The sequence below is a fragment of the Myotis nattereri genome (assembly GCF_964212035.1).
Source record: "Myotis nattereri genome assembly, chromosome: 1".
NCBI classification, from domain to species: Eukaryota; Metazoa; Chordata; class Mammalia; order Chiroptera; family Vespertilionidae; genus Myotis; species Myotis nattereri.
Window position 1 is genome coordinate 217,270,656 of NC_138075.1, and position 25,375 is coordinate 217,296,030.

Consider the following 25,375-nt stretch of genomic DNA (forward strand, 5'->3'; position numbering starts at 1 on the left):
TGTAAGGAGGAGATAAAGATGAACAGCTCTTAAGTTTCTGGTTCTATGAACAAGACTTTTGGGTGGCTTTTCACTCCCATCTTGTTTCTATTTCTGCCTAGGATTTCATGGAATGTGGATGTCAGAAAAGGCATTTTCATTCTTAAAAAAAAAAGCAAGGAAGAAATGTTAACACATTCATGATATCATGGTAACACTAATGGAATTCTGAGTGAGAGGAAGAAGCAGTATTACTTGCAAATCAAACTCCACTTGTCTACATTTCCTTTCTACCCTAAACCATAATCATACGGAATTTATTGTGGTTGTAGTCTATATTTTCATGCTTTTATACAACCTCTGTGTTACTATTTTTAATAACTATATACTACTGCATTTTCTGGATCATAACATGTTACTGATCTTAAGATATACCATTTCCTTCATAACAGCCTTTCAAAGAGGAGAAGAAATATGACCACTTTAAAGGTGCACTTTAAATGCACGATGTAGTTTAATTTCAGAGATGTTGAAAATTTACCAAAAAGGGTGTCTTAAAATTGAGAAAAGTAACATAGTTCACAGTATGTATATTTATTTTACATTGACACTTACTTTACATCTATATTTACATAATTTACTACAAATAACACTGCTGTGAAAGTTTGCACCTATAGCTTGTGTCTTTTGAATTGTTTCCTTGGTATAAATCACAGAGATACAAACAAACATTTTTATGATTTTGAAGCATGTTGTCATGATGTTTTTCAAGGGGCTAACAAATTTTAGCCTGTTACCCAAAATATAAATTTGAGTATTCATGTGTAATTGCAACTCTGCCACCATTAGGTTTTATCATTTTTATTTATTATTATTTTTTATTGTTTTGCTAACTTAAATACATAGGTTGTTTATTTGCATTGTTCTGACTATTTGGGAGGTGGTATAAGATACCTTAGTAGCAAATTTAGTGCTATGTCTAAACTGCAAGGTGTTAATATAGACAACGTGGTATAAGATTATCTTATTTAGATGACAAAGACTGGAATTTGTTCTTTCAAGTTCCTGCCTTTGGCTGGGGTGGAGGAGAAGATTCAATGACTAGAATTATTGAAAAAGAAAATCAATTTTTGCTTCTGAGAACAAATCTAATTAGACTTTTGCCATTTTCCAAGGACCTTTAAGAGAAGGTGCCACAGTCTCACCTTGGAATTTTCAAGAATTTCTTTTGGGAGTGTGGATCCTGCTTGTTTCTGTTACAGCATATGGAAGGAGGGATTTAGTTTAATCACTTTGAACATATGCTAATAACAGCAACAAACATTCATGTATGGCATTTACCATTTCCTGGACAAAGTTGCAATCACTTTGTATACTCATTGAATTCTTACGATGACCCCATGAGGTAGGTATTATTATTATTTCCATTGACGGCTGAGGAAATTGAGACACAGAGAAGTTAATGTACCTAGTAAGTTAAAACACTGGGATACCAAACCAAGAAACTGGCTTTGATCCTATTTTGCTAACCACCCAAAGTTACTTCGTTTACGAGAGTAATGCGCTATGGTATAGACAGGAGGCTGGGGAGGTTGATGGAGATGCTAGATCCCGGAGGACTTTCCACTCTGTGCTACAGAGTTCACTGCCCATGTGTAGGGTGGGATGATGAGGTTTTTTTTTCTCTTGCCACCTGAAAGCACATTTTCCAGCTACCTCTGCTTTTTGATTCATATTCAGAGCTAAACACCATGATGGTCTCTTTTGCCTTTGGAGATGGCCCCTGAATTACACCTTTTTCTTGTACCCTTAACCTTTCCCCTCTGCCCCATGTTATCAATGGGTGCCTTGCATAAAACAGATGTTCAAAGTACCGGGACTTGCTAAAATTAGTGCAAACATTCCAAATGCTGCAACATCTGGGATGTTTCTAGAACAGTTTATATCTCTACTGGACAGAATGGTGAATTTTGAGCAAAGAAAGGTCTTATTGTTATTGTGACAAACAAATCATCTAAACTAGCTAATTTAACTCTAAGGATTCCATTGCTCTTTAAAACTTATCATTTTATGCCTTTCCTTGTGTTTTTGTGTCACACACAAATATCTCCTGTGTTTGGTTGTCAAGAGTTAGTCATAGGTTTTATTTATATGACACTGTATACTTGTTTGGATGATAATGTAGCCTAGTGAATAAAGAGCACAGGTTTTGGGGTCAGAGAGACCTGGATAAAATCCGAGCTTTTACATCTTTCATTCTGTGACCTTAGACAAGTTGTCCAGTTTTCTCAGGTATGAAATGAGGGTAAAACCATCCTACCTTCTGGGTTTACTATAAAGATTAAATAAAATTAATGAGGAAACCAAGATGGCGGCATAGGTAAACACCAGAAATTGCTGCCTCGCACAACCACTTTAAAAATACACTAAAAGACAAAACGGACATCATCCAGAACCACAGGAAGGCTGGCTGAGTGGAAATTCTACAACTAGAAGGAAAGAGAAAAGCACACTGAGACTCAGAGGCACAAGTAAAGTGCAGAGGTATGGAGGTACACGTGGAAAGGGCTGGCAACTGAGGATGCGGTTGTCTTTTTCAATCGGGAGGGAGTCTCAAACTCCCAACAGCTCTGAACTCCAGTTCTGGGTGAGTCTCTGGGGACCCAGAGTCATACGGGGAAAACTGAATTGTCTGGCATCGGGTGGAAGTTGAGGGCGGCTTTATCTCAGAGGTGCTTGCAGTGATTATGCTTACCGCGGGTCACTGAGACCCAGGCCTCTTAGGGCAGGGCTGAGGATCAGCCATAGCTGTTTGCTCTGCCCTGTTGATTCCTTGAGACCCCACCTCACCCAAGCTGTGCACAGAGGCTTTTGCATATGAATGGCCTGGCCCTTTGCAATCTAAAATTACCTAACAAACTGCAGCTGGGTCAGAGAGACCCAGAACATCCAAAAGAAGGCCCAAGGCCCCACAGCAGCTTGCATTGCTTCACAGCTGGGCCTCATCTGGGCACCTCCAAATCCCAAACAAAGAAGAGGAATCTGCAAATCTCTCTGTAGCTCCTGCTGGGTAGCCTCAGGCAGAGGCTAAATTAGCACCTCCTTAGAGATCCAAGAGCCAGTGTACCCAGTGGTCAGAGTGGGACTACCCAGATTACAACTCCTCAGATCCATAAGGGACACACTCAGGGGGCAGACTCAGTGAGCACCAAAGCCCCACTGAAGCAAGTCTTGCCCCATAAGGGTGTCTCCAGCATAGAAGTTCTCCCACCATAAACACAGCTGATTCTCACAGCCAGTTGGCCTGGAGGTCAATTCCTCCCAGTGATACCTACAACAATCAAGGCTTAACTACAACAAGACTGTGCACAAAGCCCACAAAGGGGTGCACCAAGAGTGTCCACCTCAGGTAATTGGGGAGGCTGAGCCACTGGGCCCTATAGGACACCTAGCACACAAAGCCATTCTATCAACACAGGGAAGCAGCCAAAATGCAGAGACAAAGAAACAGGTAACAAATGACAGAAATGGAGGAAAGCAAACTACTGGATATATAGTTCAAAACCACACTTTAAAGGTTTTTCAAGAATTTTCTAGAAAATGCCGATAAATTTAATGAGACCCTCGATAAATCTAGTGAGGCCCTTGAGGATATAAAAAAGGACCAACTAGAAATTAAGCGTACACTGACTGAAATAAAGAATATTATACAGAGATTCAACAGCAGACTAGAGGATTTCAAGAATCAAGTCAAAGATTTGAAATATGAAGAAGCAAAAAACACCCAAATGGAAAAACAAAAAGAAAAAAGAATCCAAAAATATGAAGATAGTGTAAGGAGACTCTGGGACAACTTCAAGCGTACCAACATCGGAATTATGGGGGTGCCAGAAGAAGAGAGAGAGCAAGATATTGAAAACCTATTTGAAGAAATAATGACAGAAAACTTCCCCTACCTGGTGAAAAAAATAGACTTACAAGTCCAGGAAAGCACAGAGAACCCCAAACAAAAGGAATCCAAAGAGGACTACACCAAGACACACCATAATTAAAATGCCAAGAGCAAAAGACAAATAGAGAATCTTAAAAGCAGCAAGAGAAAAACAGTTAGTTACCTACAAGGGAGCACCCATATGACTGTCAGCTGATTTCTCAACAGAGACTATGCAGACCAGAAGGGAGTGGCAAGAAATATTCAAAGTGATGAATACCAAGAACCTACAACCAAGATTACTTTACCCAGCAAAGCTATCATTCAGAATTGAAGGTCAGATAAAGAGCTTCACAGATAAGAAAAAACTAAAAGAGTTCATCACCACCAAACCAGTATTATATGAAATGCTGAAAGGTATCCTTTAAGAGGAAGAAGAAGAAAAAGGTAAAGATAAAAATTATGAACAACAAATACATATCTATCAACAAGTGAATCTAAAAATACAGTGAATAAATAATCTGATGAACAGAATAAACTGGTGAATATAATAGAATCAGGGGCATAGAATGGGAGTGAACTGACAATTCTCGGGGGGATAGGGGTGTGGGGGTTGAGGGGAGAGACTGGAAAAAAATCATACACCTATGGATGAGGACAGTAGGGGGGGTAAGGGCAGAGGGTGGGGTGGGAACCAGGTGGAGGTGAGCTATGGGGGGAAAAAAGAGGAACAACCGTAATAATCTGAACAATAAAGATTTAATTAAAATTAAAAAAATAAAATTAATGAGCTAATTATTATTATAAAATACACAGGCAGCATATGGCACACACATATTAAGTGTTCCATAAGTTAAAAATAATATATATGTAATACAATTTTAATGCAGTGTAATAAATATTTGGGTAAAATCCAAACTCAGATCTCTTCTGGGGCAGCGTTTCATTATTTTCCCATTTCTCTTTCTCTAAGTCAATAGCTGCCTGCCTCTCTCACTGTTGAATTTTATGATCTCCTCTCTAAAAGTTTCCTCTAAAAAGAAGAATAAATTAAGATTTATATTTTCTGTGGAATTTTAAAAAATAATGTCAGATATTTTTGATGAGCATTAGAGACATTCTCATTTATTCCCCCATCTGGGGGTAGGATTCGCTATTTCTTTTAGTAGTTTTTGGAGTGGGGGGCTCTTTCTGGGATCATCAGGGAGGGCCACTCAGTAGGAGAGATGGACGGAGCAGGTGTGAGCTCCAGAGTGTGGCGATGGCCTTGGCGTTGGCTCATGTCTGAATGGCCTTCAATACCAGATCCAAGGTGCCACTCACAGAGCTTCAACTATCTGAACATCACCCCTACCTCCACATCTTTAGCTAGTCTCAAGAGCATTCGTATTCCGGTGGGGGTGGGAATGGGCATCTGGAGTCCAGCCAGTGGCTGCACCTGTTTAGTGAAAAGCAGTAAGAGTTAAGGGGATAATGGAGATAACTCACTGATTGATTGTTAACTGAGACTTTATCTTGGTTCATGGGGTGGAAATAGTGATGCAGGTGGTGACACAAAAATGACCACATCACTGAACAGTTCAGTATAACAGAGCAGATAACTTGGCTGTTGTTGTTTGCAAGATTCTACCTGGAACGTAGAATGTAGCAATCCCAGCCTGTGGGCATTGGTCTGACAGCTGCTCTCAGTGATGGAGAGAGATTTTGGACAGTTGCTGCCAGATAGCAAGAGTTCAGAGCCTTCTGGCTCAGGTGTAACTGCTCCCAGCCGTGTTCTGGCACTTGCAGAAAAGCATAGCAGTCTCTCTGGCTCCATAGCCAATCGCTGTGGGCCTGAAACATCTCCAGGACATTTGACTTGGTACCATTCACCCTGTGTGCTCATGGTTCTGCCATCACTACCTCTGAGTCAGCTGAAAATTTGAACTCTAAGCAGAAATAAGTATCTCTTTTTTATTCCACCCCTGTAGCAGTAGGGTTGTTTTAATTGGATGAGGACTGTGTGTTCACCATCTTGGACTTGGTGGTTGCATTGGTAAAGGACTGACACATTACCTCCTTTTCAGACTCTGTGAGATGGATACCTACTATGTGTCAGGCACTTTGCGCTATTATCTTTTATGTGGTCTTTACAGCACTGGTAGTTATGTTATTTAGTTCTGTTTTAAGATGAGGGATGGGCACAAAGAGCTTAAACCATGTGCCCACATCACTGTTTCAAAGGCGGGTCCTGATGCTGTGAACTCTCTCTTCTCAGGGAGAGTTTTGGATGATTAGAAAGTACAAGGGCTGTTTCTAACTTACTGTCTTCCTGGGTGAGATTTCCTTTCTACCCTTTTTCTGGTAGTAAGATTTGTTTCTAGGTTCTGGGAACTGTCCCTTCAAAGCATGTGAAACTCATGGCCTGAGGGTCACGAGTTTGACTTGCTTGCAAGAGGCTGGATCTCCCAATTTTTTCTTAAGCTAGGCTTCATGGATGAAAAAAAATTTGGCCTAAGAAAAAACAGAAGGGCAAAAAAATGCTCAGTGGATCTTCTCAACTATCGAAGAACCTCATTATCTCCTGAAGAAAAGCTTATTTTGAGAAAGTCAGCTCCATGATGTATCATCATATAAGAAGTCAGTCTGGGCCAAACTGTAAGGTAGTTCTAATACAGTAGGGCCGTCTGGCAAGGCTGGATAAAAACACCAGCCCAATTATAAAACCTGCCTCAGCACTTTGCCCACAAATTTAAACAGGAGCAGAGAAATGTTGACTGAGTTGCTCTGGCCACAGCACCTCCCCCATGCCTATGGCAGTTACTGTCTCACTTTTTCTAGTCTGGGACAGCGGCTACAAGAACACATGTGCTTAGGCTTTGCCCTTCTCATAGAAAATGTGCTTTCTATGACACATCCCATTGCGTGACAATCCAATCTGCCTAGGACAGTGACTGCTCGATAAATGTAATTCAGTGTGGATACTATAGTGCAGGGAGGACCATGGGCGTTCACATGGTGTTATTTCATTTACTCTCCCTGTCAAACCTTCCTAAGTTTGTTGGAAAACTTTGTCATTTATGTCTCTTTTATGTTCTATATTAAGAGTAGCATTATTTTAAAGTTGCATGCAATCCCTTTAAAAAGACATCACACCCCCGTTGATAAAAAAGGTAAACTCAAGTTCCATGAGATTAAGTCACTACCAAGATTATCTGGTTCCTAACATTATTTTTAAAAAAAATATTTTTATTCATTTCAGAGAGGAAGGGAGAAGGAAAGAGAGATAGAAACTTCAGTGATGAGAGAGAATCATTGATTAGCTGCCCCCCACAGGGGATCAAGCTCACAACCTGGGCATGTGCCCTGACTGGGAAACCAACCATGACCTGGTTCATAGGTTGATGCTCAACTACTGAGTCACACTGGCCAGGCTTTACATCCCCCCCCCCAAGAAGGACCCTAGTTAATTCCTCTAAAAATCATTTAATGAGGCCAACAGTAACCACCACTTCCATCAGTGAAATCCAGGAAGGGTCTTTCTAAACGGATCAGGTGGCAGCATCTTCCTTGTCCTATTCTCTCTGCATGCGACTCTCCATGGCTGTGTGATGTGGGAGCTGACAGGATGCTGGTGAAAGCACAGGATGGTCTAAAGCCATTTGTTTATTTATAGCCTGGGCTTATCTTGGGGAGCCCAAAGCCCCTCTCTCTAGTCTAGAACCAGTTCCTCTGGGGAAGGGAGCCAGGGAGATGAGTATTCCTTGTCTTTTGGCTCTGAGATTTGCTGCTAACAGATGTATACTTCGAGCTCTCTGTGGTGGTCACCAGGATTCTGTCTTCCATTGAAGCCACAGCCTTGAAGATCCATGATTCAGAGCCATTCTGTTGCTTACAGAGTGAGAAGCAGCACACTTGTATGTACAGATACCAAAAACCCCGACTCTCCTGTGTAATTTTTGCCACTTCCATGCTTTGCCTTTTCCCCTCTTTGAGCTCAGAAAATGCTTTGCTTTCTGCTTTCAGAGCCTTCCCTTCTTTGAAGTGAGAGTTTTAGTCATGAAGGAGTGTTAAGGATTATTGTTCTAGTGCTTGTGTCTCTCCCCTTGGTGCTCTGCTTCCTGTTCTAGGCAGACAGGACCAGCCTCTGCTGGAGGGGACAGGCACATCCTAGGGACAGCTGGAGGTTTGGAGGGCAAGACTAGGGAGCTGGAACATGCTAGTCAAGGAAGCGACTGGGAAGAATCTGGAAGTCTGTATCCTCACCACCGTGCGGGTTGGGGTCCATCTCATGCCTCTCTCTCTCACATGGTGATAGAACCCACCTCTGAGGTTTTTATGTTCTCTTCCTCTTCTCTGCTGCCCAAGTCCTTCCAAGACCTTTCTAGAAAGCCCTATTCTGTCATTGTTTCTGCTCAACTCTCCATACAGGACATGGTTTTAAAGGCGTGCATCAAGCCCTACCACCCATTCCAGCTTTTCCGAAATCCTTAGGAAAATCATGTGCAATAATGCTTTTGTTTTCGGGGAAGCATGTCATTTGTTTTACCGGTCTGTAGTTGATTAATTTGCAAATGATATTCCCAATAAAGTGCTTAGAAGTAGATAATTACAACTATATTAACAGTTCCCGGGGAAGCAGATGGTATTCTGAGGAGCTGCCATGTAGCATTAGCACTGACGCTCCACCATAATGTACCATCTACCCCCGAAAACCACAGACAACCAGCACAAAGCCTGCTGATCATCCAGATTGGGAGGAAATTGTGCTTTTGCCTCCCATTCCAGTCTTATCAGAATTTTTATGTGCACTTTCCTGATCGCTACAGTGCTCAGTGAACTGGTGCGTTTTATGTTGAGTCCCATCACTCTCCAACTCTGTAATTCCGAATTAGCTCTATATTAAGCCTGCACGAAGCAAGTTTTTAAGCTATTCCTCCTACCATGCCAGATATTTATAAGCATAGATTATCTCTGTACAAACATATCATTTCAATTTCCCAAATTACCTGAGCCAACATGCCATGTTAGATAATCAATGAAGAGTGTTTGGATGCAGAGGAATCTCTCCCTCCTTCTTTCTCTCTCTGTGTCACACAAACACATACACACATGTGTGCACACACATATGTACATATATGTCTCTGTGCACATGTGCACATACACACATGCTCTTGTCTAGTTAGCATCATATTTTAATAAGCTGCCTGATATAAAGGGATTATCCTTCAGCTTCCAGCTTGTCGGAGAACGGCCACATGTCACGCATTCCTGTCTGTACATCACAGTAGTCCCTCTTAAGTAGGCTGGGATACACGTGCTAATACACAACAGGACAAAACAGAACAAATATACATTTGTTCTCTGGTTAGGTGAAGACTATTGGGCCATGAGAAGAGCCTGTGGATCACTAAGAGCAGGATGTAGGTGTGAAACAGATCTTCTCTGGTGACCACTGTTGGGTCTTTGCTCTAGGCCAGGCTAGCAGGGGGCCACCAGCCTTGTCATGTCTGGGGTCTCCCTTCAATTTCTGTTACCTCTAGGTCACTGCTGGCCTGGAGAAGCTATGATAGGCCATTGTAGTAGGCCTGGATTGACCACTCTCTTCCTTGCCCAGTTTCATAGTCATTTCGGCCGAGACAGCAGTAAAGTCCATTGTTCTCTCTGCTTTCCTTGGGGGAGAATGATCTGGAAGCATCCTTGTGGGCTGTTGAGTGCTCTGTGCTTTATTTAGAGCTGTCTCTGAGCTCACTGCCTTCCCCAGACAAAGGCCTTTGGTTGTTGCTGGAGGGACCTTACACATTAGGGGGCTTTATTTGATATGTGAGTAGGCTCTAGAGTTCCCAACAAGTTGCCCAATTAATACCATAAAACTTTTTACTGTTGATGTACATTATAAACTCTTAGTTTTGAGAGTGTATCATGCACTAGGCACTATGAGAAATAACTTGAATACGTCATTCCACTGAATTCTCACAATCCTATTTAATAATAGACAAACATGGTAATTAACCGTATCTCCAACACGTTTCCCATTGGCTAATCAGGGTGATATGCAAATTAACTGCCAACCAAGATGGCGGCCGGCAGCCAGGCAGTTGAAGCGAACAGGAGGCTTGCTTGCTCCAGTGATGGAGGAAGCCAAGGTTCCCCGCCTGCCGCTGCCCAGCTCTGAGCTGCACTCTAAGCAACTATGTTGCAATTATAGAAGCTAAACAAACCCCAGAAACCTGCTTTCAGCCAGCCGGGCCTCAGAGCTGGAGTTGCAACAGTGTTTCAATTATAAAAGCTAAACAAAGCCCAGATACCTGCTTTCAGCAGCCGAGGTCTCAGAGCTGGAGCCGAGCCTCAGAGCTAAAGCCAGCTCTCAGCTCCAGTGACAGCCATAGAAGGTAAATAAATCCCAGAATAAAAGAAAAAAAGAAAAAAAGGAGAGGTTGGGAGTTTCAGTTGCCCGCCAGCCTGAAAACGGTCCTCAGCCCCTCACCCAGACTGTCCAGGCACCCCAGTGGGGACCCCCACCCTGAAGGGGGTGTGACCAGCTGCAAACAGCCATCATCCCCTCATCCAGGCTGGCCAGGCACCCAAGTGGGACCCCCACCCTGATCCGGGACACCATTCAGGGCAAACCAGCTGGCCCCCACCTGTGCACCAAGCCTCTGTCCTATATAGTAACAGGGTAATATGAAAACTGACCCTTACAGCAGAAAGACTGGGAATGACTGGTCACTATGACACACTGACCACCAGGGGGCAGACGCTCAATGCAGGAGCTGGTGGTCAGAGTGCTCTCACATGGGAGGAGCTCTGCTCAGCCACAAGCCAGGCTGATGGCTGCCAGTACAGCAGTGGTGGTGGGAGCCTCTTCTGCCTCCTCAGAAGTGCTAAGGATGTCCGACTGTAGTTTAGGCCTGCTCCCCATTGGCAAGTAGACATCCCCTGAGGGCTGCTGGGCTGCCAGAGGGATGTCTGATTGCCATCTCAGGCCCAATCCCCCAGGGAGCGAGTCTAAGCCAGCAGGTGGTCATCCCCTGAGGGGTCCCAGACTGCGAGAGGGCACAGGCCGGGCTGAGGGACCCCCCTCGCCCCCACCGGGTGCACAAATTTTTGTGCACCGGGCCTCTACTATTCTATAAAATAGACAATAGCTGCATTTCACTAAAGAATAAGTAGAGGCAAAGGAAGGTTAAGTAACTTGTTCAGGCTCACAGAGCTAATAAGTGTCAGAGTTGAGATTGAAACTCTAATCTGCCTGCCCTCAAAGCCCAGGCTCTTACCCATGACACTATTTGATATTCAGTGATTTTGTGAAGTTAATTCAATGAACATCACCTAGTATGCTTTTATAGTTCTGTGCAGGTCATATAGGGAAATGATGCACCTCCTTGGTTTTGCATAGGGTGTGCTCAGGATTGAAAAAGTAGACCATGTGAAAGAATATGGCTTGAATGGGAGGTTAAGTTAGACTGGAAAAGGTCTTGACAGTCACCTGAAGGAGTTTGGATAGGCCGTGGGGAAGCCATGGGTGTTCAGGAAAGTGAGTAATGTGATCAGGTGAGGATTTTAGAAAGGGTTTAGAAAGAGGATGTTTCAGGAAAATGTGTACAATAGAGAAGCAATCTCGTTAGGAGGCCTTCGGGATAATCCAGGTGAGGAATGCTAAGGTTCTGGCTGGCATAGGTGATGGAGAATGGGAAATAACATCAGGGAGGTAGAATATATCAGTGCAAGAATAACAGCAGCCAATATTTATTTATCTTATTACCATGTACCTATCATTATTTTAAGCATTTTAAAAAAATGTATGAACTCATTCAATGCTTACAACATCTGCTATAAAGTAAGCAGTATTGTTTCTCCCCTTTAACAGATGAGCAGATAGGATGAAAAGAGTGCCTGAGGTGACATCAATTATAAGTGACTGAGTAGCATTCAATTTCAGACCCACTTACCCCAGGTCTTATTATCTGGCTAGCATGATGTCAGACCTTGGACCCAGGTGTCAGAGTGCAACTCATCTTTTACATGCCAGCCATGCCTGACATAGGGACATGTCCACCTGTCCACTTAGGATAAAGTGCATGCAGGGCACATAGGAAGGGAACTGGCATTAGCAAGTGTGATGATTCTGTTTGTCCTCCTTTGGGTATCCTGGCAGCTCTTTCAAGGCTGTACTCAGGGGAGGGACATTCAGGTTTCTAATTACCTTCCATATTGGTGCTACTGGTGAAATCGAGATCAGGCAACCTGGGTTCAGGATTGTCTCTGTAATTGTTCAGAGCATGTTTTTGGGCACATGACTTAAGGTGTCTGAGTGTCAGGCTTCTCATAGTTAAGGTGAGGATGATAATATTCCTTCATCTCATCATGCTTTCATGGCTGGATATTGAGCACCTACTAGCAGTCTTGCACATACTGGAAAGGCACTGGGGGGGGACCAAGACTTGAACAAAAACAGGACCAAGGCCTGTTTTCTTAAGAATTTGAGTTTCGTGGTTGATATATGTAAATAACTAATTGCAATTCAAAGGATCAAGGAGATAACATTCATTACAGCTTTTAAAAGTCTAAAGTGCTTTAAAATGGTGTGCTATTATATTGTTATTAATTATACTAGGGGGAGTGGGAGGAGAAAATCAGAAAATGCCAGAGAAATCTAGGTTGGGGTTGAGTTCCCTGCATCTCCAGGCTCCCACTGGGAGAGGTTCCAAGAGAGCAGGCCCCTCCAAGGAGGGTGCCATGGCTCTCGCCGGCTTTTGACCTTTGTGGAGAGTGCTTACATGAACACACTTCATTTTCAAAAGTTTAAAAATACGCACTTGGAATTGTAGATGATCAAGCGTGAACCCCAGGCCATACGTGTATGGGAGAATTGTGCTGATCCGGGAGTGTGCAAGGCCACGCGCCCTGCAATTTGACGTCAGCATAGTCCGGGAGGTGAGCAGAGTCGGCGCCCCTCTGCGTGGTCAGTCTGTGATGCAATGTGTTTTCACAGCCTGTGAATCAATTCCCTCCAGGAAAAGAAAAAACACACACACACAAAACACACACCATGCTGATTAATGCGATATACCACTGTTGAAATGCCTGATTTTGCAATATTTAAGCATTTTTTTTTTTCAGCTAAGACGGTGAAACAGGATAAGTAGAAAATAAAAAGCTACATGTATTTATTAGAATCAAGCCCTTTCCTTTTTTGAATGTTGACCTTTGAGTTTCTAAATTGGGCAAAGGAGTAATTATCAGGAATACCTTGATAAAAGGTTGTATGACCACAATGTAGAAAAACAACTTCATATTTCTAAGTCCTTTGTAGGTTTGGTAGCACTTCAATATCAGCTATGTAATTTAATCCTTTGTGCCAGTTCTGCAAAGTAGACAGAACACTCATAATTAGGTCATAGATGAAGACATGGGAAACAGAGAATTTGTGGCCTGTCCAAGGCTTTTACACCTAGGACAAAGGGGAGAGGGAAGAAGGTAAAGAAAATGAATGTTTATTGAGCAGCGACTATGTGTTAGGTGCTTAATACACAATTGAATTGAACCTGTCATAGATTCCTGGGGGAATGAGTGTTCTTATTCCCATTATATAGATGACTGAGTTGGATATTGAATCCCAAATATCCTTGATTTCAAATCTATAGCTCTTTCTCTGCATTTTCAACATTCTCTGATTATATGCTCTTATCAGTAATGTGTTTTGAACATTTACCTCCAATATATATGTATTTATTTATATACTAAGTATTTGCATGTACTATTGTACTACTAGTTTATAAACATTATGAAATACATGCAGGGAATTAAAACATAAAAATGCAAAAGTATGAATAGGAGACATATTATTTTCTTTCTGTACTTGGTTTTGAAGACTGCCATCTAGGCTACGCTTCTCTCTTGGCAAGTTAGGAGCACAAAGTTTATAACTGTAGCTCCTTTTCTTAGAAAAATCCACTAGGCAGCATAGGGATACTTTAGGGCAGGGCTTCTAGCAGTGGCACTTCCGACTAGGTAATTCTCTGTTGTGAAGGGCTGTGAATCACAGGATGTTTCAGTGGCATCTATTGCCTTTATGCACTAGATGCCAGTAGCATCTGCTCCCCAGTGTGACAACCAAAGATGACTCCAGACTTTGCCAAATGTCCCCTGTTAGGGGTTGGGGAGCAAAATCACCCCCAGTTGAGAACCACTACATTAGGGTAGTCAGTAGAAATGTTCTCCTTGCTAATGCCCAAAGAAGAAGGCATCAGGCAGCACCAATATGGGAGACACTCATTCTTGCCCAATGAAACTCATCTGGAGGACCCTTGGGCTTGGTTCCATCAGTATTGGAGAACTCCTGAGTTTGGCTAGCCAGAATGGAGGTCTAGCTGTTCAGTGGTGATATCAGCCTCTGGTTGGCTCCTGTCCCCATGCATATCATGTCTAACTTTAATGTCTGTGCTTCACTGCCAATGGAATTGGACAAAGCTCAGTGTGGAAGATCATGGTGGTCCAGTTTTGGGTATGGTATGGCATGGTGGTAAAGAGCATGGGCTTTGGAATAAGGTAGATCTGTATTCAGATCTGTTTTCTGCCATTATTATCTGTGACCCCAGATAATTCCATTGGTCCCTAAGCTGCTGTTTCCTCATCATGGTAAGACAGATTAAGGGAGGAGTACACTTGTATCATAGTATTCAACCCATTGACTCTTACTGGCTCTTAATAAATAATAGTAGCTATTATTTTGATTATTATGATGATTGTATAAAACACTTAGGCTCTTGCCTGGCACATAGTAAGTACTTAATGAATGATCCATAGTATTATAATGTTGAACGTAAATATATATATATTTTTAGTTTAATGAGTTTGATTACAGATTCTATGCTACAGGGATCAGACCTATCTTATTTAATACTTGATCCCCATTGCCTAGTCCAGACTGGCCTGCCATATTTGGTCAATAATTATTTGTTGTGAATGTTTGAGTACAAGTGTTCTTCATTGGAAGCCATCAAACATTATGGTTACTATCTCTTTTGGTCTACGTTAATATAACTCATAATGGCCTTGGTGAGGTAATGCTCCCAGAAGGTCTCCTGTGCAACTTAATGTGAATGAATATGTTTGGCTCTACCTTAGGAAGAAGGCAAAAAGAAGGCAGCTCAAACTTTTTTTCTTTCTGATAAATTGAAGCTCAAGGAGAGGGAATTCTTTATAATTCTGTACAGTCAATGGAAATGCAGAAACATAATCATCAGGATTGTCTAATGGTTCCCTTGGATTTGACCAAGATGCTTGCTGTCATGGTATCATCATGAATTCTATTTCATAATGCAAGTTTGTTTATCTAGTTTCAGGTTTTTGATTTATTTTCTGTTTTTTTTTTTTTTTTTTTTTTTTTCTGGCTAGTTTTAGAAAAATTAGAACTCTTTTTCTGGCTTTAGAAAAAAAAGATAATGTATGAGGTTGAGGAAAAAATTTTTTTTATTGGGAATACATCAAAAATCATCAATAATTCAGACATAACAACACTTGATAAATTTAGGAGAAAATTGATTGCAGCAGCAATAGCGGATTTAAACTTGTGCTTGGTTGCATCATTACTCAAACAAACACAGGAGCAGCATCAGTTTTAATTTCTGTCTTGTTTAAAAATGAGCGAGTTTCTTTTCAGCAAATGCCTGTTGATGATCTGCATCTTTACATTAAAAAAGGGGGAAAATTTTCCACTATCATCTGACTCATTTGTGTTGTATGTTCTTCCAATTTTCGTCACCTCAAACCTGTAATTTTCAGAATACGTTTTATAAAAGTGGAATGAGCAGTATGAGCTTGTTTTTGTGTTTGTATGGGTATTGGGAGTGTGTTGGAGAGATGTGTACGTAAGTATGCATGTGGTTTATGTCATTTAACCTAAGAGATATGCAATTGGAATGTTCTTTTTGTTCCAAAAGCATGTGTTCAAAAAACATATTGCCTCTCACCTTCACTGAATAACCTCTCTTTAGGTATTAATGGAGTGAATGAATAGAAGCTTCCATTTTGCTGTGTCTAGTACCACTCAAAGACTGATTTTATGTTAAATTACATGTAATTGCCTAGCTACATCCAAATAGTAAAAAAAAAAATTGAGAGCAAGAGTAACCAGCTTATTATTCCTACTGTGTCTAGAAAGGACTTTGAGATTCAAAGGATGTAAACGACTGAGAGACTGGGGGTTTCAAATCCTGCCACCCCAACTATAATATGAATGGAAAAAAATAAAAGTCAAAAGAAAATATTTAAAAGTTACATAAAGTTCTGCCATCTAATAGCAATCGCTGTTAGCATTTTCATAAAGTCTCAGCCCTTTTTCTGATAGACAGGCTCAAATAAAAGAGCTGAGAGCATATTGCACTTGTGTTTTTTTTTTCCTGATTTTTATTTCATGTAACCATAGCCATGTTTTTTGTGTTATTGCAAATTTATAGCAGTATAATAACTCTATTGGTGAGTACACCATAATTGACTTAGCTATTCCTCTATTATTAGCTATTAGATTGTTTCCATTATCTTTGTTACACAAAGTTGAGGACTTCTTAATTAGGTGAGAGTGCTCTGGCCCAGATATTTATTCCCTTTCTCATACTTTTGTGATTTGCTTATACCTCTTTCTGTGGTATCTTAATCTTGCTTTTTCACTAAGCCAAATGGCCTGGTCTACTTGGCCCTCTATCTTTCTAATACAAATTTCACATCTTTACCAGGGGCTAGTCTCAGGCCTAGAGGACCCCAGTGAATTACTGCAATTGGCCTCCAAGTCTTGACCCTGGTAAGGAGACATTGTTGCCCTAAGCCCAGAGAATGGAGCTATGTTGCCTTTAACCAAGAGAATTTGGCTGTACTTGGCCTTGTCTTTTAAAGCTGAGTTTTAATAATGCAAAGGTTTGCTTCCCCCCAAACCTACTTTAAGTCTTAAATTGTCTGAAGTTTCTTATGTTTAGCAATAGATTGCATTTACTGAACATGGGTTACTTTATACAGAATATGTACGCTTTATTAATCACAAAAATGGGCTTTCTAATATGAACTTGCAATGGAATGATTCCCAAATATCCCAACTCTGATTTTAATGTTTTCTACATAAACATTGTGTTTAGAGCAAAAGTCGTACCATACGCTGATCCTGTATCCAGGTTGGAAACCTAGAATCACGTGTGTATGTCAATCTATTGTGTGGCGAGAGGTCAAGGGTGAACATTTTGAACGTCTGCTTTGTTAAGGTACAGTTTTCCCTACTTTTACATTGTCATTTTCCTGACAGATAGTATTTGCTAGATGTCTGTATGTTATGCTTAATATATATCTGCACACTGGAGGTCTCTGCTTTTGGTTGGTAGTTCTGGTTTTTCAGCCGGTGATCTCAGTGTTGTGTTACCTGCTTGTTGACTTGTCTTGTTGATTGTTGATTACACTGGTGATACCCACTACTGCTCTGGTCAGAAAGGAAGTTTTCCTTCTTGAAAGGTGTGCATTGAGCTCTTGTTATATTCTAAGACACTGCATATAGGAAGAAAATAATTTAGTATAATTTAGTATGGGCTATGTGGGGCCAGGTGATGCCTTTAAGATGCTCCAGATCAATACCACTAGATGTCCACGTGGCCTGCCCCATCTAAAACTAAGAGGAAAACATGAGGTCTGTTGCATCGAGTTTTCTGCTATGAATACTCAGTTCTAAACTTGCGAGGCCCCTGTCTATGTCTCTATCAGGCCCTGTTTCTCAATGGGCAGGATCAGGTAAGCAAACTTATAAACAACTAATAAGGCACAGAATGGTGGCAAGTGCTTGAGAGGGGTTGTAAACAAATGTTATGGCATCATAAAAGAAGGGTGATGACATTCATAGCTCCTCAACCAGCTTTGCTTCTCTGATTCCATCTTTCAGGATCCTGAGGGGTATATGGATATTGGAAGGAGCAGCATCCTGGAAAATTACCCTAGGAAGTCCATTCACTGAAGAAGATAGGCTTCTTTATCTTCTTTACAATGAGCTTACCCTTCCTTTCTCCTTCCTTCCTTCCTTCCTTCCTTCCTTCCTTCCTTCCTTCCTTCCTTCCTCCCTCCCTCCCTCCCTTCCTCCTTCCCTCCCTCCCTCCTTCCCTCCCTCCTTCCTTCCCTTCCTTCCCTCCCTCCCTCCTTCCTTCCTTCCTTCCTTCCTTCCTTCCTTCCTTCCTTCCTTCCTTTCCTTTCCTTTCCTTTCCTTTCCTTTCCTTTCCTTTCCTTTCCTTTCCTTTCCTCTCCTTTCATTTATCATTTAATTTATTCAACAAATATATATTAAGCAGCTACTATTTACCAGGATGGAGACATAGTGATGATGAAAATAGATAAAGTTCTTGCCCTCAAAGGGCTTATATTCCAGTGGATCAGCCCTATTGACACCAATTAAAGGAGCAAGTGGCAGAGCTCCACATGCAAACATTTCTGCTACAGTCAACTCATGCTGTCTTAGCAGAAGAGCTCCCATTGGCCCTTTAGGTCCTTTAACTCTTTGCTGGCCCCATGTGAGATTTACTAACATCATGCTGTGTTCATGGTAGGACCTCATTAAGTACTTGTTGAGCAGTACTTGGCTAATTCTGAAAGTTTCCTAATAGACAGTCTAGTTTTCCTTTAAAATTTAGACTTCTACTTCTTTGACTTATCTTATTTTCAGACAGTCTCTGCAGGAGTTGACTCAGCGATGGTTTCAGTTCTAAATCTATAATAAGCAAATCCCTTAAACATTTATTTTTAGAGGTTATGCTCTATTCTCGCAACTTAATTTCACAGCAACGAGGAACGATATATTTTCCAGTGAAGACTTCAAAGCACCCATAGGCATAGCGTCAAGTTCACTGCCTGCAAGTAATCCAGAATTTAAACTACCCCAACTCAGTCCTTTTCTTTCAAACAGCTCTGAGCAACTTGCCTGCTTTATCTCCCTGATCCTCATGTTACCCATCAGACGTTCAGGATTGGGTTTCATTGTTACCTCGCCCTCTGTGAGTCTTCAGGCAAAAGGGTGGATTTTTATATTCAAAGATGGGTAATGCTTTTGCATTTTAAAGGCAAAGTCATAAATACTTCTTATTCTAGTTCCATATTCCCTTTCTTTTTCTTTTCCTTGTCTATCTTTCTCTGTAGTTTTTTTCTTCCTTCACTTTTTTTGAATAGTCCATTATTGCTGTAGTGAAAGGATGGGTCTTGAGTATCATTGTCCATTCTCAGTAAAAAGCAGCCACACGAGGGATTTCTGTGCTCCCACTGGCTGGTGATCCGTTCGTTATCTCCCACCATGAAGTCTTCCTGTGTTTGGACCACAGGAAGTATTTTAAAAGCCATGCTCTGTTAAATTGATAATGGTTCATTTTCAGAGCTGCTTCTGTGGTTATGGATCCCCAATCTGTCTTGTAAGTCCTTTTCGGGGCCACAAACCTTTTGGGAGGGAGAAGCTTTTCCTGGTGAGGAGACAGACACCTCCTCGGCTCCTCCTGCTGATTTGATGACTTGGCCTCTCAAAGGTTGTGTACCTGGTCGGCTCTTTAAAGCTTGTTTATCTGGGAAAGGACTATAGACGGGAGATTGAATCCCTGCTGTCAATGACTCTTTTCTGAAATAGGGCCAGGGAGATAAGGAGAATTCCTGTTGCCAGGTAATGACCTTGCCTGGACCCACTTGAGAGAGGAGCTTGGCAGCATCTTGTTTGGAGGGGTCTGGCAGAATGATGAATGGGTTGACTCTGCTTGGGAGGAGAGGACTGCATCCTCTCTGTCCCCAAAAAGGACTAGGAAGAAGAGAGTTGACTCACTTTCTGAACAGTTTGCCAACTTTCTGGCACAATGCTATTTTATTCAAGTTGTTGGGGTCATTTAATATCTACTAAAGTGTCTGCTACACATGAGATGCCTGTTGTCAGCTTTTACCCTAGCATACTCCCCCATGAGAGGACTAGAGAGAGTGGGAGTACCAAGGTCTCAAATGTATTCAACTCATGAGCAGCTCTTGAGTTTCTTGCATGTGCCTAGCTCTGTTGTTAGGTTCAGTAGAACCATAACAGAAGCATCCATGTTATACTCATTCCTTCCTGACTGTTGCTTAAATCACATTGGGGCCTGAGGCAGAGCTATAAGAAGCCACTAGAAAACAAATGCCTGGCTATGTAGAATTGAGTTTCACAAGCCAATTAATTGCAACATTCTTAAAATTGCAATGAAATTGGAAACACCCTTTATGTCCATCAGAATGCTTAAAAATGATGCTATAAGTAGGATATCCTGCACTTGTTAAAAAGAATGCTATAAACAGAGCTATAGGCAATGACATTGAAAGATTGCCAAGACTATCAAGTGAAAAACAAGAATTTTACTTTTACTATAAGCCATTTAAATTAAAAATATGTATCTATGTTCATGAATGCAGATAAATGCATTGAAGAGAGACTTCCATAATATTTACATGGGGACTTTTATTTTTCTGTATCGTAAGGATAACATTTCTAGTTACTGACACAATTTAAAAAGTTAAAAAGGAAGCAAACTCTGGGTTACACAAGATCAGAAGAAAGAAGGGACAGAAGGAGTGCTCTTTTTTGCCTCTGGATATTTGGGGGTCTGGCATTGCTTGTTCCCAGCCCCGACCAGGGGAGTCCCCCCAATAATCCACATGACTTTAAAAATGGCTGACTCTACTTGTGAACAGCACCCAGGTGGAAGGACCCACCATCGTCTTCATTTTCTCCTTCTCGCCAAAGTGTTTATGATAATGGGGTGAGGGCTGGCAATGGAACTTTTAGCCCTTGGCCTCCAAAAAGTCGTAATCTGAGTGTGTAAGGTTCTTTTCTGCTGTTATGTTTTTAGATCTTGACAACTACTGAGATACGAAAGAGCCATATCATATTTATCGCTGCAATTTTATTTTATGCTGACACTAACCATGTACTAATAAAAAATAAGGTGAATTAGGATAATGCAGTTTTATGGCATATAATCTCTATATAGTTAAATCTTTGGGGCTACTTGAATGTATAAGTCCTTTGTTGACAGATTACTCATTGAAATTGGGGATTTTGACTTTTGAGCTCAAAAGTATCCCCTCTAGTTATGTAGAATGGTAGCTTTTTATATCATAGGCACGTAATAAATATTCATTTGAATAAATGGTTGAATTAGTGAATGGAGTAAATAGTCTATGCCTTTTTACTTTAATTGAGATAACAGATTCATCTTAATAAAAATGAGGCCATGGACTTAAAACCGCATAAAATGAGTCTGTCTTTCAAGTGAAATTCCTTAAAAATATGAAGTTTTATGAACAGTAAAAAAAAAACCCCAAAACACAGACTAATGTAACAAATACCCAAGAAACACCCATGTGTCCAATGTCACATTTAATAAATGTTCACAGTTTGTCATGTTTGTATTAGTTCTTTTTTTTCTTAAGGAATAACATATTTTCAGATAAAGTTCCATTTATCCCTTTTCCAATTTCATTACCCATTCTTTTCCCTCAGAGGTAACCACTACTCTTCTAGGAAGCTATACATCGGGTACTTCCACTTTTTATGTAAGAGTACACTGTACAGTCTAGAATTTTATGAGTTTGAAGTTTACACAATAGTGTCATAATTCATGCACCCTTCTGGGACTTGCTTTCTCTTTTCAATATTAAAACAGATTTCTCCATGTTGATAATGTAGACCTAGTTAGTTAACTCTCACTTTCCTATAAATGAGTTCCATGATTTATTCATTGCCTATTGATAGATACCTAGTCCCCTATTGGTGAAGACATAGATTCTCCCTGCCCCCCTGTTTTTCATAATTATCGTAATGCTGTGAATGACACCCCCTTTGCTTGTGAGAGTGTTCCTCTTGGGTATGTGTACCTAGAAGTGACATGGCTCAACTGTGGCAGGTTTATACTTTCGACTTTACTAGTTATCAAGTGTCCTCCCGAAAGCGTGTACGGATTGGCACTCCACCAGCAGGGCAAAAGAATGCCTGACCGATACATTTTCACTAACACTTGGTATTAGAATTTTCCCCTTGTCATATGTAAGGGGATTTATTTCTGGCTGATGAAGGCAATGTTACAGGGTTCAATCTCTGACAATGTGCCTCATGTTCCAGAATTGTGTCATGTCACACAGCCCTCTAAACATCACGAAAGCCATTCCCTTGGCCAGGAATGCATATGTTGCCTTTGAGTGGCAAACTCTTACTCATTCATCAAGTCCCAATTAAAATGGCCCTGTCTCTGTGGCACTTTCTCTGATTCCTCGGTCACTTGTTGTTTCCTCTCCAGCTTTCAGATATTTCTGTATACATCTCACTGTTGTACTCATGACGTTATATTACTATTACTTTCTATGGCTGTTTTCATCACTGGACTATGATGTTCTACAGGGCAAAGACAATAGGCATGGAGCTCAATTCAAGCATCTCTTGATTTGACATACATTGCATGTGCCTGGCGCTGTGTTAGGTTCCATGGAACCACCGCCACCACAAAAAAATCCATGATATATCTCTCCCTCCCAAGTGTTGCTTGATTATTCTTGGGACTCAAGGCAAACATTTATGAGGCAGCCTGAAAACAGTGTCTGACTGTGAGGAATTGAGCTTCTGTCACTTTCGGCACCCTAGCACTTAGCCTAGGTATAGCTCAGTCAATGTTGACTACATACATGAGCTAATAATAATAATAATAACAACAACAACAATAATAATAACAACTTATCCAACAAAATCTTCCTAGCACTTTCTAGATGTTGGGGATGTAGCAGAGAACCAACCTGTTAACTCTCTGTTCTCATTGAGCTGACTGTGTGTGTTTGTGGGGAGGGAAAAGGGATAGATAGTAAATAAATCAACAAGTCAATATCCACTATGCCAAGGGATGGGAGCTGCTGGGAAAGAAACTCAAGTGAAAGAGGTGGCAGATGCTGCTGTTGCCCTGCCCTACGTCTCTTCAGCCAACACTGACTTCAGCAGAGAAAGAGGTCCTTTGCTTATGGCAACTGCCCACATCCAGCATTTTCCCCAAAGCTGAGGAGCTGTCTGGCTCATCCTGGTGGAGGAGGAGCCTTTCCTCTGCAGGTTTGAGCTCCAATGGCCCATGGCCCATAGCCCACGGTAGTCTTCAGCGCCATTGCTGGGCCTCATTGCTTTTCTCTCATGCCCTGTTTCTCTCCCCCATGCCTTCACTCCAGCTGCCTGGAACCATCTTTCAAATAAACTTTCAGCTCACAAGTCCCTGCCTCAGGGAGGAGCTCAAACTAAGAAGAGGATGCTAGAGGGTCTTCTAATTAATAAAGGGAAGGATTCTTTGAATGAGGAAGGGCCTGAATGGAAAGAGTAAGCCTTGGACACCTGGAGGAAAGGTGTCTCAGACAGAAGGAGCCCAAAGGTGGCATGTGCTTGGCATGTTTGAGGAACAGCTAAAAGCAACAGCTGGAGCACCAGTGAGCAAGGAAGGGAGCAGAAGATGATCTCAGAACAGGATTAGGGACCCTGTAAGCCAAGGTAAGGAGTTTACAATTCATTCCAAGTGAATGAATTGGATGGCTTTGAATAGAGGTGAGGCAGGATGCAACTGAGGTTTTAAATGAATGAAGTAATTCAGGCATGTGTACTTATGATTGAATCAGACCTAACAAATAATTCAGTTGTTTTAGAGATTCCAGTTTACACAGATCTGAGGAGCAATTGTATTTCAGGAGGCAGTGTTGAATCACAACCAACTCCTCTGGTCAGGGCTGATGTGATTCCACACTTAGATATGTCTGGAGTTAGCTGCTGTCGAAAGTGGCTTTGCTTGGGTAAGTCTGTGGAGGAGGGAGGAACAGGAGGGGGAGAACAACGGGGACTTGAGGCCAGTTGGAATTTTGCTGGGTACCGAGGGTTTTGAAAGTGATGTCTGAGGCCGCAAAAAGGTCACAGGCTACTTGTTGCTGTGTGATGGGTGGGTTGAAGTCAGGATGTCCGTTGCTTAGCAATGTGTTCTTCCAGGTGGGCTGCAGGTGAAGGCAAGCTTACTTCACACAAGTCAACTTCACAGCAAAAGGGCACAGTAGCTAATTCTTAAGGTTTGTAAGAAACTGTTGACAGCTCGATTACTTTTGCAATCCCGGTGGCAGAGCCAGGTAGGGTTATTGGGGTCCAGGGCAGTTTCTCCTTCGCAAAGTGGCACCTTTCTGCTTCACTGCTGGGGTTTTGGAAAGATGCCTTTATGGTGTTTATTTACTGCTCTGCTGAAAAATGAGCACCTTGATCGATCACTAAATGAGATGACTCAGAAAAATGATTTCCCTTCCTTTTTAAGTCTTAGGAGCAAAAGGGCCTAGTGGTGTAGGAACGCAGAAAGACTGGATGGAACTACCCCAGGCCAAGTGGTCAAGGTGTGAGCACCAAACTACAGCTGCTGGCAGGAAGATGGTGGAGGTTCTGAGGAGAGAAGTGCTCCTTCCCTTTATGGGGACTCAGGAACAAATAATCCCACACTAATCCGACTTGCTCTGGGCCTCTCCTTCATTTGCTCTGTGTGCGTTAAATTGATCATCACCGGCGTGGCTGGAAAATGGAGGTCAGATTTCATTTTGGCCTGCAATGCGATAAAAATGACCCACAAAAGCTAGATGACAGGTTGTTATTTTATTCCCTGAAAAATAGCAAAATCGGATATGCCTCCTCTGTGTCCTCCCCCCCCCCGCCCCAACCCTTGGATGGCTGATACTAACTTCTGTTAGTATCATAAATGCACATCCTGATGTGTGAGAAGGGTGGTCTGGGTTTAAAACAAGAAATATCTATTTCTCACTAGTCACCTCAGTTAGTACAGGTTGACTGGGCACCTTTCGCTGGGCCAGTTCTTTTCGGAACCACTGACAAGTCATAAAAATATCCAGAGCACAAGCGTGACATTCAAGCACACTGTCGTCTCTCCTGCTCATAGTTCATTGACTCCCAGAAGTCATCTATTTATAGCAATTAATGATTTCTAAGCAATTAGATCTCCCTGTTTCAACAACTATCATGTTGTAGGCTAAATCCTTCCTCACAGAAATGCATGTGGCAGGCAGTTTCAGATATGTTAACTGAGGCCAAAGCTAGGATGCATGAGGCAGGGAAAATATCTTTTTTCCAGCACTTGAGGTGGGTAGAGTTCACATCAAATAAGGACTATTGGGAATTGCCTCTATGTCAAGGGGTATTTAACCTTAGGACGGGTTTACCCTCCACCTAGCCTTGCACTCCAGAGCGAGAGGGATAGCACCTGCCTGGCACTTTTCTAGGGGACAGTCTGGCTGCTGTCTTGCAGCCTTCTCCACTGGAGGTCCTTCCTGAGTCAGTACTGCTTTGCTTTGCTTTGCTTTGCAAAGATCATTGCAAGGGCTTATCTTGGGTAATTGTTATTACTACCATCTGCGTTAAGGCATAATTACCTTTCCAAAATGCTAGATCTCTTTAGTTGA

General features: G+C 41.7%; 1 protein-coding gene across 1 annotated transcript in view; it reads left to right on the top strand.

The window, feature by feature from the left end:
• Positions 1-25,375, top strand: part of PPARGC1A (PPARG coactivator 1 alpha) — a 655,554-nt gene that overhangs the window by 226,578 nt on the left and 403,601 nt on the right. The gene's annotated exons all lie outside the window — the stretch shown is intronic.